The sequence below is a fragment of the Dermacentor silvarum genome, chromosome 5 (genome assembly GCF_013339745.2).
Source record: "Dermacentor silvarum isolate Dsil-2018 chromosome 5, BIME_Dsil_1.4, whole genome shotgun sequence".
Lineage (NCBI taxonomy): Eukaryota > Metazoa > Arthropoda > Arachnida > Ixodida > Ixodidae > Dermacentor > Dermacentor silvarum.
Genome location: NC_051158.1, coordinates 16,276,651 through 16,289,831, shown reverse-complemented (window position 1 = coordinate 16,289,831; position 13,181 = coordinate 16,276,651). Strand labels below are relative to the sequence as shown.

General features: G+C 46.5%; 1 protein-coding gene across 6 annotated transcripts in view; it reads right to left on the bottom strand.

Annotated features, from left to right (window-relative positions):
- Window positions 1-13,181, bottom strand: part of LOC119452950 (plancitoxin-1) — a 74,225-nt gene that overhangs the window by 9,693 nt on the left and 51,351 nt on the right. The gene's annotated exons all lie outside the window — the stretch shown is intronic.

The window sequence follows — 13,181 nt, the reverse complement described above, 5'->3', positions numbered from 1 at the left end:
GTCTGACAAGTCCAGCAATCTGGGACATCGACTACTGCGGCGAAGCCGACCCTGGGGCGATGCGGTTGGCGTAACTCTATGGGAAGCATATTTTAAAAATTGATTACTGAGCAATGGCTCGTTTTTCGCGATTTGCACTTTAGGCACTAAATCCCGACAACGTTCTCACGGTATATGTCGAGTGTAGTCTAATTCCACTGGCTGGATCTTTTTCCTGGGGCACTTTTGTAGACCCATTGAAAATGCATGGAGTAATTTTTAAAATGTAGTTTGCAGCACAGTAAAAACTCATCCGCTAATTGCACTCTAGTGGCACATACTTTAGGTCTCTCTATATATGTAGGTCCAGTTTGGTTTTAATCCGCTGGCTGAATTTTTTTCCTGGGGCGCTTTTGTTTGGCTACTATGCGGCAAAGCATCTCTACAGGGGCAAAAGATTCGTTTGCCGTGGAATTGATGGGAAAGAGCTTGCGGACCATGTCAAAAATGGACACGAATGTGCAGCTGTGATGCATATTTGCGCCATGACGTATAAGAAAAGATGATGGTATTAGATTCTGCAAGAAGGAGCGGGCCAAATGGCTTTATGGAGTGCCATCGAAGCGCGAAGCGTGGTTGCGCGCCCCCCTTTTTCTCAAGTTTCGGTGCATGGTAAAGTGTTTCATTTGGTATTTAGAAAGATAAGGTGCTTAGACAGATTTAGTATTAGGCAAATTTTTGACGCAAAAGGACATCGCCAAATAGAGCACTTGTTACGTGTGTTTACGTGTTACTTGTTAGGTGTTTACTTAATTTGTTACGTGTGAAGCGTGTGTTTAGTGCAATGTGCCGACAATGCGAAGGTTTGAATATTATCAGTGTAAAAACAAATTGAAAGGAAAAACTCATGATCTATAGTGCGCGCGACGGCACGAAATAAAGAGGAAAAGATAGTCCCCGTGTTACAGCGAAAATCAGCAGCTTTGTCTCGTTTAATAAACCATCCCGTTTTAGGTTTAAATGCATAAGCATTTCTATGCCTACCAAATGAGAAATTTGTCCGTCCGTCACGTAAGACGAATGCAATGGCTCATAACCACGTAAGGCAGAGGCTACAAGCGCTCAGCGAAGTGAAGCGAACAGCGCATACATTCATTCAGATCACCCATACAATACACAGAACAGCACATGTTTCAATAAAGAACAAGTGCAAAACAAGCATCCGAACCATGGATAAACATTGCATGCTCCCTCAGCAATTGTAGTGGTGGTTTTGTAACAGCTTAGCTGGACATACAGGTTAATAAGGACCGATAATAGTTCGTCAGGTTCGGATCGTGTTCGATAAGGTTGATAACGACCGATGAGGGTCTATAAGGGCTTATGCTGGTCGAATCAAGTTTCATAACATTGATGATGACACCGGGCAGCGTGGGGATTAGCAAGCGGCACAATGCTTGTGCATACTTAGGCAACTCCCGGAGGAGGTTCTGCGTGATTTCGTTTTTCCGTTCGGAAGTATAACTAAAATCATGCGTGCCTGTTAAGTGTACGCAAATCTCGCACGTTATACGCGAAGGTAAGGTTGTGAGATTTGAGAAAGTGGAGCCGCAACCACTGAACTACACCGAGTCAATTGTTGTAGGGCCTGCTGTGAGCCACACGATTGCTTAGCTGAGCAAATTGGTACTTTGGTACTTAGCTAATTGGTACAATTTGCTCAGCTAATTGGTACTTAGCTGAGCAAATTGAGAATACTTCTCGGAGCCCCGCTTTGTGGGGAATATTTCCTCTCGTAAGGTGACTCTTACAATGTCCTCGTAGCGCAGCAAAACACTGGTCTTACGGTCGTTCGGACATGACTAACCTGATTCCGCGCTTTTAAATACAGTCGCACTAAATCGCTTGGAAATACGAAGGAAACATACAATGCGTTTGTTTCTCCACAGACTCAGTCGTACTGTGGGGAAACAAGCTTCTAGTTTATGGCAGCGGTATTTCCCGTACACAACTTTTTGTAGCGTTAGCTACACTGGCCTAGCCAAGGCCGTTTCGCGCGGCACATCAAGAGCCGTGCTGCGCATGCGCAAGGGTCAGTGATGTCACACGGCTTGCGCACCGGAGCCACCGGAGCCGGCACCTCTCGCGCACTCCGCCGCCGCCGCGCGCGACTCACCGCCGCCGGTCTGCGCATTCCAGAGGAGTGACGTCGTAGCCGTGGTAGACGCACTGGCGCCGGCGCGCGCTCGCTGTGCAGTCGCCGTCTGACACTGCGCTGGAGCCGCTGCGCTTCTGACTGGCGTTTGCCAGTGTGGTATAGCCATGGAGAAGGAGAGCACAAATGCTGCTCAACAGCGCAGAAGAACAGAGAAGCTTGACTCATCGGATCCCGAAGTAGTTGCCTGGCAATTAGCGGTTGAGCGTAGGAGGAATGAACAGAATAAGGCTAAACGTGCTGCGGAGACACTGGAGCAAAGGGAAGAACGTCTAGCAAAGTGCAAAAATAAATATACATGTGCCACATAATACGTATACCGCGTGTGTGTCATTGGAGCAGCCGTAAGCATGACAATCAAGCTAATCCTTGACAATGTAGACTATGTCACATGTAAGGGGTCGCCTGTGGCGAGAAAAGAAGAGGACGATTTAAACAGAGCGTTCCGAACGGCGCGAGCGCGCGAGGCGCACGAACCGAGGCATAGTCGAGGGATGAACGGCGCTGTCCGTTGAGTTTCGACGTGGCACCGGGTCAGGAAGGTCGCATCTCCAGCTATGCTCTGGCGACGGGATACTTGGGGGTCTGGTTGAGTCCGCGACGCTGGCCGTCCAAGGTGTGGCCGTCGACCTCGGCAAGTTCGGGCGAGGCTCCTGGACGGGCTGCAGCTTCTCACGGCAGGACCAGGCACCCCAGAGAGGATCTCCCTTCTGTGGCAGACCGGCACGTTCTAATCTCTTCGGGACGACACGTCGGCACTTCTGAAGAAGTTGCGACGCATCCCGACGCTAGGCCTAGGCAGGTGGGCCTAAGCTACGGCGAACGCCATCGCTGACGAGCTGACGAGCTCATCACCAATGAAGTACCGACGAGCTCACCACCGACAGAAGAGAACGCGAGTCGTCGGCATCTACGGCAGTAACGACGCCCCGAATGAATGCGACTTGGACCCGACGAGAGGAGCTTCAAGTCGGCGGTCCGTAAGAGCCCATGTTTTTGTTTACGACGCAGTTAGGCCGGGGCCAAGGTGGCCAGACTCTGGCGAGCAAAAGCTAAGACTGACCGAGAGACTAAGGCGGAGCGAGGCTCCGAAACTGAGATAGTTTTGTTTAAGTAGTTTCTAGTTAATCTGAGTTTGTTGTTTGAGTTCCAGTGAAGACTTTTGTTGAATCAATTTTAGTTTCGCGTGCCTTTAGTTTGGAGTTACGGTTTTAGTGTTGTGTGCCAAGTGCTTCTACCGTTCTTGTAAATATTAAATCCTCGTTTGCTGTGCCACCAGTCGTGTCTCTCCTCCATCGAGAGTAGCGCATGCACGCAACTCTCCACACTCCCAAGTAAAGGTGACAAATATTGGCGAGCCTGCCAGCATTGATACGGCCCAGTCACCGATACTCGGGAGTTGTAAAGATAGAATGGGAACGTTTGGCGGCGGTAGCGAAGGATTTAAATATGTCGAAGGAGGAGACGACGGCGTTTTTCAAGAATACGCAACAACAAAAAGAAAAAGAACACGAACGAGAGCGCGAGAAGCACGAACGAGCACGCGCGGAGCAGGAACAAAAGCACAAAAGGGAAAAAGAAAATTTGGAGTTAAAGATTAGAATAGCAGAGATGAACGCCAGGTCTCGCGAGGGGTCGATTTCCCCCAGGTTGGCGTCATCCGACTCTACTTCGCCCAGGTCAAAACAGATTTTTCCCAATAAATTTATGGCTCCGTCTTATAAGAGTAGAGACGATTTAGATGCATGTTTGCATCGCGTTGAGAGAAAAGCGGTCGGACAAGGCTGGGCAAGGAAAGAGTGGGCTAGCGCCTTAAGCCGATGTCGAGTAGGCGAGGCGGCTAGATTAGCGGAGCATGCTACAGCTAAGAAAGCGTATGAGGAACAGAGACAGTCTCTTGAGAAAGAGATAGAGATGCGGCGAGAGAGAGCACACACCTTGAAAAGGAAAGAGAGTAAGGCCGAGATAGAGATGGAAAACAGGTGTGATAGCGTAGCAGGGTTCCATGACATGAGACAGTTGCCAGGAGAAGGTGGCAGATTAGAGAGCACCTGTGAAGTCGTAGAGGAGAATTTCGTGACTGGGGAAGTCGTGAGTCAGAAGAACAAGGATAAGAGGATGATTGTCATCTCGATAGAGGCGTGCAGAACCAAAGAGCAGCATAGGGTAATAGAGAAAGACGTAGCTTCACCTCAGAGTGACAGGGGGTTGATAAGTGATGTTGAGTTCCGGGATAGCCAGGCACCAGACACGAAGCATTTAGGCTGCGAGAAACAGAAGGTAGTAGAGGACAAAGTAGCGCCACCCCGGGACGACGGAGCATTAGTAATTGAAACCTGATTCAGGGAGAAACAAGCATCAGGAACGATATGTCAGGCAACCCCCGAGAGCAATGAGAAAGGTGATAGGTGCCTGAGTTGTCGAAAAGAGGCAACTTGTAAGGGTAGGAAGAACCTGCACAGAACGCATAAGGGCAGGGAGATGCTTCGAAGGAGATGGAGAAGAAAGCAGCGTAACAAAACGCATGTGCTTGAGAAGATGAGCGGGTCGAGGAGAAAGAAAAAGAAGCCAAAGTTAAGGCAGAGAGCTTCCAAAATGCACGAGGGATGTGCTAGAGGAGGAAAGAGAAGGAAGCGGGCTATACATAGAGAAGCATGGGAGCTTAGGAAAAGGAGGGAAAAGTGAACAAGTACAACTGGTAGGATACGAAAGAAATAGCGTTTAGGAATGGCATGCGGAAGATTGTAGTGTTCGGAAATGTGCATAGAGAGAAAACAGTGAAGTAGCACAAATGTATAAGTTATTTGGAGTATTGAACAATATGGTTGGATACGAGATTTATTCATGTAGAAGTGTTTGGGTCAATGAACTTGTGAACATTGCGAACAGTCCAGTGCACTGCAGTGCAGTGTGTGGTGTAAGGTGAAATGTGTGGTGATCAGTATTGAGCCATGAGTGCACAAAAAGAAGTATGCAAGTACAAGAAGAAGAGTTCAGTTCCCAACAGAGAAGGCCAAGAGTGAGCAGTTTTTTGAGAAAAAAACTCTTGAAGAGGGGGCCTATGTCACATGTAAGGGGTCGCCTGTGGCGAGAAAAGAAGAGGACGATTAAACAGAGCGTTCCGAACGGCGCGAGCGCGCGAGGCGCACGAACCGAGGCATAGTCGAGGGATGAACGGCGCTGTCCGTTGAGTTTCGACGTGGCACCGGGTCAGGAAGCTCGCATCTCCAGCTATGCTCTGGCGACGGGATACTTGGGGGTCTGGTTGAGTCCGCGACGCTGGCCGTCCAAGGTGTGGCCGTCGACCTCGGCAAGTTCGGGCGAGGCTCCTGGACGGGCTGCAGCTTCTCACGGCAGGACCAGGCACCCCAGAGAGGATCCCCCTTCTGTGGCAGACCAGCACGTTCTAATCTCCTCGGGACGACACGTCGGCACTTCTGAAGAAGTTGCGACGCATCCCGACGCAAGGCCTAGGCAGGTGGGCCTAAGCTACGGCGAACGCCATCGCTGACGAGCTGACGAGCTCATCACCAATGAAGTACCGATGAGCTCATCTCCGACAAAAGAGAACGCGAGTCGTCGGCATCTACGGCAGTTACGACGCCCCGAATAAATGCGACTTGGACCCGACGAGAGGAGCTTCAAGTCGGCGGTCCGTAAGAGCCCATGTTTTTGTTTACGACGCAGTTAGGCCGGGGCCAAGGTGGCCAGACTCTGGCGAGCAAAAGCTAAGACTGACCGAGAGACTAAGGCGGATCGAGGCTCCGAAACTGAGATAGTTTTGTTTCAGTAGTTTCTAGTTAATCTGAGTTTGTTGTTTGAGTTCCAGTGAAGACTTTTGTTGAATCAATTTTAGTTTCGCGTGCCTTTAGTTTGGAGTTACGGTTTTAGTGTTGTGTGCCAAGTGCTTCTACCGTTCTTGTAAATATTAAATCCTCGTTTGCTGTGCCGCCAGTCGTGTCTCTCCTCCATCGAGAGTAGCGTATGCACGCAACTCTCCACACTCCCAAGTAAAGGTGACAGACAACCAGGAAAGCAAAGAATAATCAGCTTAACTTTTGCTAACGCTACGTATATCCTGGCATAGCCGAGCTAAGCCACTGCAACTTTTTTTATTATTATTGTGAAAGCAGTTATATGTACACTCCAGGCGCATTTACGCCGACGTCATCCGCGTCGCCTTCGCTGTCGCCGCGATGTTCCGTGTGAAGTCCGACTGCGATAACATCGCGGCCGGATCCCGTATGTTGACGGTGCGAGTGGAAGCGTGCCAGATTCATCTTAGAAGCCTGGTGGCTCAATCTCGAAGGTTATGAAAAACGGCGCACAACAATGCCTCAAGCAAGCACGTCTCGCTGTATATTGTGTGTATTACACGGACAAACAGGTGCACGCAGAACATCAACTCACCACTCTCGGGTTGCCCTAAAGGCTGAAGAAATTAAACATTCACTGTTAAGATCACCGTGTACTATCGTCAGTCAAAGCAAACAGCAGAGAAAGCTTAGCTTACTCTGCTTACCACACTGAGTCAGATCCACATAATTTTATTGCGATTGCAAATATATGGACACTCCAGGCACATTTCCGCCGTCGTCGTCGACGTGATGTTTCGTATAATGTCCAAGTGCGATAACATCGTGGCTGCGCGCCGTATGGTATGGGTAAAGTGAAAGCGTGAGAGGGTGAGCAAAGAATGGTTGCTCAGTCTCGCGTGCGCAAGGGAGGAAGGCGGGGGAAAAGCGCTCCGTCTTCCATCGCGCACAAGGCCGCAGGGAAAGTGGGGGACGTTTTACTCCCGTGGCGGCTACCTATGGCGCGGCTGAGCACGGCCGCGTGGCCCCGATCTAGAAAGCGATCTGCGCTGGGTACAAAGTCTAGGCGGGCCGATGGCTGGGACCCTATAACGTAAAACTATTCCAATCTGTTTTCCTTCTAATCACCTGATGTCCAATTTACGTAACCGCCAACGCAAGCATCGGGCGGTGACTCGCAGCATTGTTTGAGAAGGCTATTGAAACGCTCTCCTATTTTATAGGAGGTCACATGTTGTTTGCTTTCAAAAGGAATAGCATTGCCTAACTTAACATATATATCTTACCTGATTGGCTGACCAAGGGCGATGAGCACGCAGAAGTGGAGGGGGTAACGTGGGGCCGGGCTAGCGCAGTGAAAGTAGATAACCTGATGAGCAGGGTGTTGCCGGCGCCTGCGTTTGCCCTGCTTCTTCTTACTTAGCTTTCGGTGTCTGCTATAAAATCACGTCGGCGTGCAACGGAAACGTAACAATGCAGCTAAAACGAATCTTCAGTGAAGAAAATTTGACATAGCGATGTCGTTTTCGTGCTGAAAGGACTCGACAACCATATAATGTCACGCAAAATTTTTAATATAGGCAAATAAATCCATTCTCCACGGCAGCTCCGACTAGCCAGTGCCAGAGCGATCGGCGGGTACCCACCTTCTATTGATGTCGGAACGGGGCAGTGTCCGGCTATTAAAAAGAAAATTAAGTTTTGATCGGCGTAATAATGCATCTTTAATGCGTACAAGCCACCTTGACGCAGTGATTTTTCACGGTTTTTGGACGTCAGGTGACAGACAGGCGAAGTGGACGCAGCCCGAAAACTTTTGACCAATTGCGGATGGCTGATGGTAAAAAGGCATAGAATCGAAAAATAATATTTTTCTGTTGTTCGGTCTCACATGCATAATTAGTGTGCACACGTCATATAAGAGTGAGTAGCTCTCGCGGTTTTTTAACAGCGGAGCTGTTTAAGCCGAGCGTTAGTCCGTAACCTGCGGACAGAAATTGTGGGCCGATCCTGGCGGTAGTGCAGAAAGCGTCCAAGCGCAATGACACATACCTCTGTGAACTGGCGAAGCTGAGCCTGGATAAGTCTAGCTAAGCATGGTTGGGACTACTTAAGCTTAGTCTCTCATCGATAGACAATCGATAGTCAACCAGCAGCTAATCGATAATCGATAAATGATCAATAAATTCCGGAAAATGCTGGGAATGACTTGGTAGTGCTTAGCCTAGTCCAAAAGCCATGCCAAGCTAGGTGCCCATCAGCTCCTCTTTCTCTGTAGCATTGCGCCTCCCTTGCAAGCTACGCTAATATTTTTCCTTTACGTTGCGTGAAATACAAGTGAAGTTGGGCAATCAAGGAGGCCTGATTGCAAAAATAGAATAGAATCAGTTTGGAATAGCTTTTCGTTAAGGTGCCCCTGATGCCTTCGTGTGTGGTGTATTCTCGGCGCAATTAGTTAGCGTTGAAGCTAGAAGTAGCACGATGGACAATTCGCTCGCTGTTGCTGCCACTCTCCCCCACGCCATCGTTTTGACAGCGAGTGTCCGCGCTTATCGAGAGAGATGTGCTCGTTTGTGATTGTGCGCGCGTGACAACGTGCAGGTTAATTTAGTTAGTAAGCGAATGTTTACAGCCGTTTATGCAGCTGATAAAACGACTAACCTTAGTTTGCACAGCTGTCTAATAAATTTCTGTCGCAATCAGTGATTCGCCTGTCGGGCGAAATTGACCTTATTGTTAATATTATTGTAGTTAATATTATTATTACTTATTACGCTCAAGCCAGGCGCAATACACATACAAGTTTCGAATACAGGCGCAGTTCTGTCTTCTTGCGACTGAGTGCCGATAATTTTTTTCGAGCAAATGGGGCACAGCGTGTCGTTTACAAAAAGCAGCTTGGTGTCTGCCACTGCGGATACGGTGGCATAGACATGTTGTAAATCCGGTTTTCTATTGGATGGCGCATATCAGCACGCAGAAAGAGAATTTCGGGTGGTGGGTCGATTCCTTGTTGGAAAAATGGATATATTCTCTCGCGCAAGCCGTTGCTTTAAAAGTGAATCCAAAGTACAAGTGCCCAAAAATGGTGGTATTAGGTAGTGTGCGCTCTTTCCCGTCTCTTGTTGTTTTCTTCCTGTTTGTTTTGGGCAGCGTCTCAATACATTAACATAAGGTCACTGTCTCGTTCGACGGAAACACCTAAACATTTTTGCAGTAGGTAGAGTCATTTGCGTTCGGCGTTCTTGGAAGTAGTCTCCTTCCGAGGTGATCAAAAAGCACAGTGCTACTTCATCTTTCTTTTCCTTTTATTAAACGTGCGACATTTAACGGTAGTGCGCGAAGGCGAGTATTACAAGCTTTTGCGCTGTAGTCGTTTTTTATTGAAAGTTGCACACGTGGCTCCACTCTCGTGCGGCCGAGACGTGGACTGTCAGAGTATGGTCATTTATCGGACAATGCCAGGGCTACTACTTTTGTTTTCTCGCCAAAAAAACGTCCAACCCCCCTAGTCGGTCAAATAACAGTCATAACCTTACCACAAACAAGACAAATTGGCTTTGTGCTTTTGAAAGCGGATAGTGACAGTCTATCAACTCTTTGTCTTTGGATCTTAGCACTTGCTTTCTTTCAAGCCCATACTGCCCTAGAAAAAAGTCGGCAGAATTTTTTTTTCTGGTTAAAATAAGCATTCTCAATAGGAAGTTAACATTTTCGATAGTGTTCGTCTTCTACCGCAGTTCGACGTGTGAGGCGGCGTTGTGTAGAGATTTGGGGGAAAAAACGGTCAAATACGATATTGAGCAGCTGATTGCTGCACTCTCGTTAAATGCTAAACGCTTTTTGGGTGGCATGACACCATTTACACACCCTTACGTTGTCATTTTCTTGGCACATGAAAAATTTGTGCTCTTCAAATGAATGTTCTATGGTGTAAGTGCTGCATTGTTTTGCTTCTTTTATTTAATGTACTAGCTTGAAAATGCCGCTAGTCAGACACAATAGAGCACAGAGAAAAGGCCCAACTGCACGCGGCATAGTCTTATCCTTACAAGAAATTCGCTAACGAGACAGATCATGAATCCAACTACAAAATGATATCTCGCACCAAAGGAATGTGGGAAAAACCACTAGGACACACTAAGTTCGACAATCTTATTGTTAACAGGTGATTCAAGGGTGACGCAAGGCGACAACTGTTGCATATGACGGCGTGCATACGACTAGACCATCAATAGAATAACATGACTTTAGTGAACCAAGAACCAATATGCAGGCCATGCGGTAAAACTTTAATATAGGAACACATTTTCAGCATTGTTCGTACAACTCAACGCTTGAAGCCTGTGTATATTTGCGGTGGTACGTATATGTTTTATTGCTGCATGGCCCACTTTGGTTATTAGCCTGCGTAACACCGTGACTAAATTTCGCCTCATCGCACGCACATTTAAGCCTTCTTGAAAACAGAACCAGGACGATTCAGTCACTGGAACAGCCTTTCATTTATTTATCCCACAGTCCCATATTCGCTCGAGGAGGATTATAGCGGGGAGCATGTATACACGCATTAAAACTTTTTTCAAGGTAACATTATAAGAAGTGATACCCAAACCAAACAAGATCTAAAACAGAGTAACAAAGCACCAGGGGCCGAATTCACAAAGCTTTTCGATCGTAAGTGCTGCACCACGATTGGCTGACACCTGCTTCTGCGAACAGTTTTAGCGTGAGTACGTTTTTGTGAATCCGGCCCCAGTATGTAGCATACAAAAAATTATGGTGAGGCATTAAAAACAAAATAAAAGAATAGCCTCGTAGTTACCATGAGCCTAAAAGAAAAAGATTTTGAAATTAAAGGCGTGTAAAATTGTTATACATTACCAGGAATTTGGGACATCGCCGAACAGCGCCTCTAGCGGCCGCCTCTGAAAACATACGCGTTTTCTACGGGAGAGCGTCGTTTTTTTTTCCAAATAACTAATCATAGAAGCCGTGTTTAAAATATTCCCGTGGAAATAGGCTCTTGGCGCTTAGCCTGAAATAACATGCAAGTGGTACCATTACTTACGGCAGAAAACTCGTTCCATATTGCGGGTGAAGTTTCAGTTATGGGAGTCTATTGAAAAGCCAAAATTTTGGAGGCTTTTTTGGCCAGTAAAAAGCAATTTGCGATGAGCCTATTGCATTGACTGACGCATTCCTGGGGATTTATCAACTTCAATGATTTATCAACTTCAATGAATCAGCTTTCAGCTAGTTGCAGCAGCAGTTCTTGAAATGGCAAAGAAGTCGTTCCAAAATCGCAGTTTTCATAACAAGGTCGCGGAATTTATTGTGGTACATATATAAACCTAGTTTTCGCCAACAGCAGCGCTTCGAAGCGGTAGCCGAGCGTGTTGAGCGACCACAGATCAAGATCGCTGATAACCACGATCGTGAGTTCGCAGGTTCGAAGCCAGCTGTGCCGCGCTGCTTCTTATCACTTTGTCGCTGTTTAGTTTGGCAGTTTTCCACCCGATGGCATATTCCGAAATGCAGGACATTTGGTTACGGTTCTTGTTTAGTTTCTTTCTACTGTACCAACGTCTTCCTAAAAAAATAGCTGGCTGGTTTAGAGAACATGCGAACGTGTTTCCAATCATCTTTTGCACTTTAGGTATATTGTATTTTGGAAAATAAACCCAGGTAACGTGTTTTGAAAGTACATTTCTTTCTTAAGGTGAATATTTATGAAGACATTACTAAGAAATATTTTGCCTTTTCAGCTACGTCTTGGGAAAGGCGTGTTTTGTGCAACTCTTGTGCGGCTTGAAACGTGCCACAAAAATAAATAGCGCCCAGTGTGTGCAATTAAAAGACGCAGAAGTAGAAAAGTTGGCTGCAGCCCCAGACGTAGTATTTTTACAAAGGAATACAGTTGAAGCTATTTGACTGAGTGTATTTGCATTATATCAAAGCAGAATTTTTGCGTATACCTGACCTTCAGTGCAAATGAAGGCTGTCCGAATTATTGCACAAGCGTGTTTGCTTAGTACAAACCAGTACCTCGAAACATAAACATTCTACCCTCAATATGCAGCGCACGTGTCCTATCATTTGAACCATTCCCATATACCTTCACAAAATTCCAGAAATACTAAAAGTCTTCATATCCTTTTACCCTTTTACCACAACTTACGCAGAGGAGTATTGGAAGTTATGCGAAAAGACTCTGGGACGTGTTAATGTAGCCTGTCGTGTAAAAATAGAGAACGACTCCAATCACAGACCACACCCTTTTTGAATTATGCCCACAAAGTTGTGCAAGAAGACACTGTTTTCGGCTACAATTACCGAAGTTGCCATATAGCATTCTGCTGTTCTGTTCCTGACTAACTCTATTGCTGAATCAGGTCAAAGCACCATGATATGATTACTGGTGCAATTCTTTAGTAATTATGTGCGAATATTCTTCTACCCTAAATTTAACGTGTTTGAATAATTGAAGAAACATGAGAAAGGACCGTGACGGTTTGCAGAAATGTTCCTTTATTATAATCGCTTATGACCCATATCGGTACGGTCGTTTTGTCATGATCACGCCAGCGTGCACTGAGCATCATTTATCATTTTGTCTACTGCCTATAAATAAAATACAAAAGTGTCGTTCCTTGTGTGTGAGTAGCACAATGGCAGCTGAACCTTTCACATGGTCCTACTAAGCCAAACCTTCCATTTTCTGCCATGGTGCCACAGGACATGTCAATTTCACACTTGATTTTCGCCCTTTCAGTTTCCTAGAAAGCATAGGGAGGTACACAAGACGAACAGGCGAAATTTTGAAGTAGTCCTGAGATTTGAGTAAAATTTCATAGGCAATGTTATTATCCTTTATTTGTTCACAAATTTATTACACCTCATTGGTGATAATAATGACACTACATAGTAGTTCAGTTCTTATACTTAATACATCATGTCTGAGATGGCTGTCCTGAAAATTAACCAGGTGTAAGCATTGCATGACGTTGCCTGGAAGGCCATTCATTAAAAAACATGTGCAGAATAAAGAAAATACAGGTGTTCAATGGCACAGTCACCGTCAAAAGTTTACGCGGCCGAGATTCTGCGAATAAGTTCATTTTCAACGCAGCCACGCCCACAGCCAGTAAAAGTATGCAAAACTTTTGTTT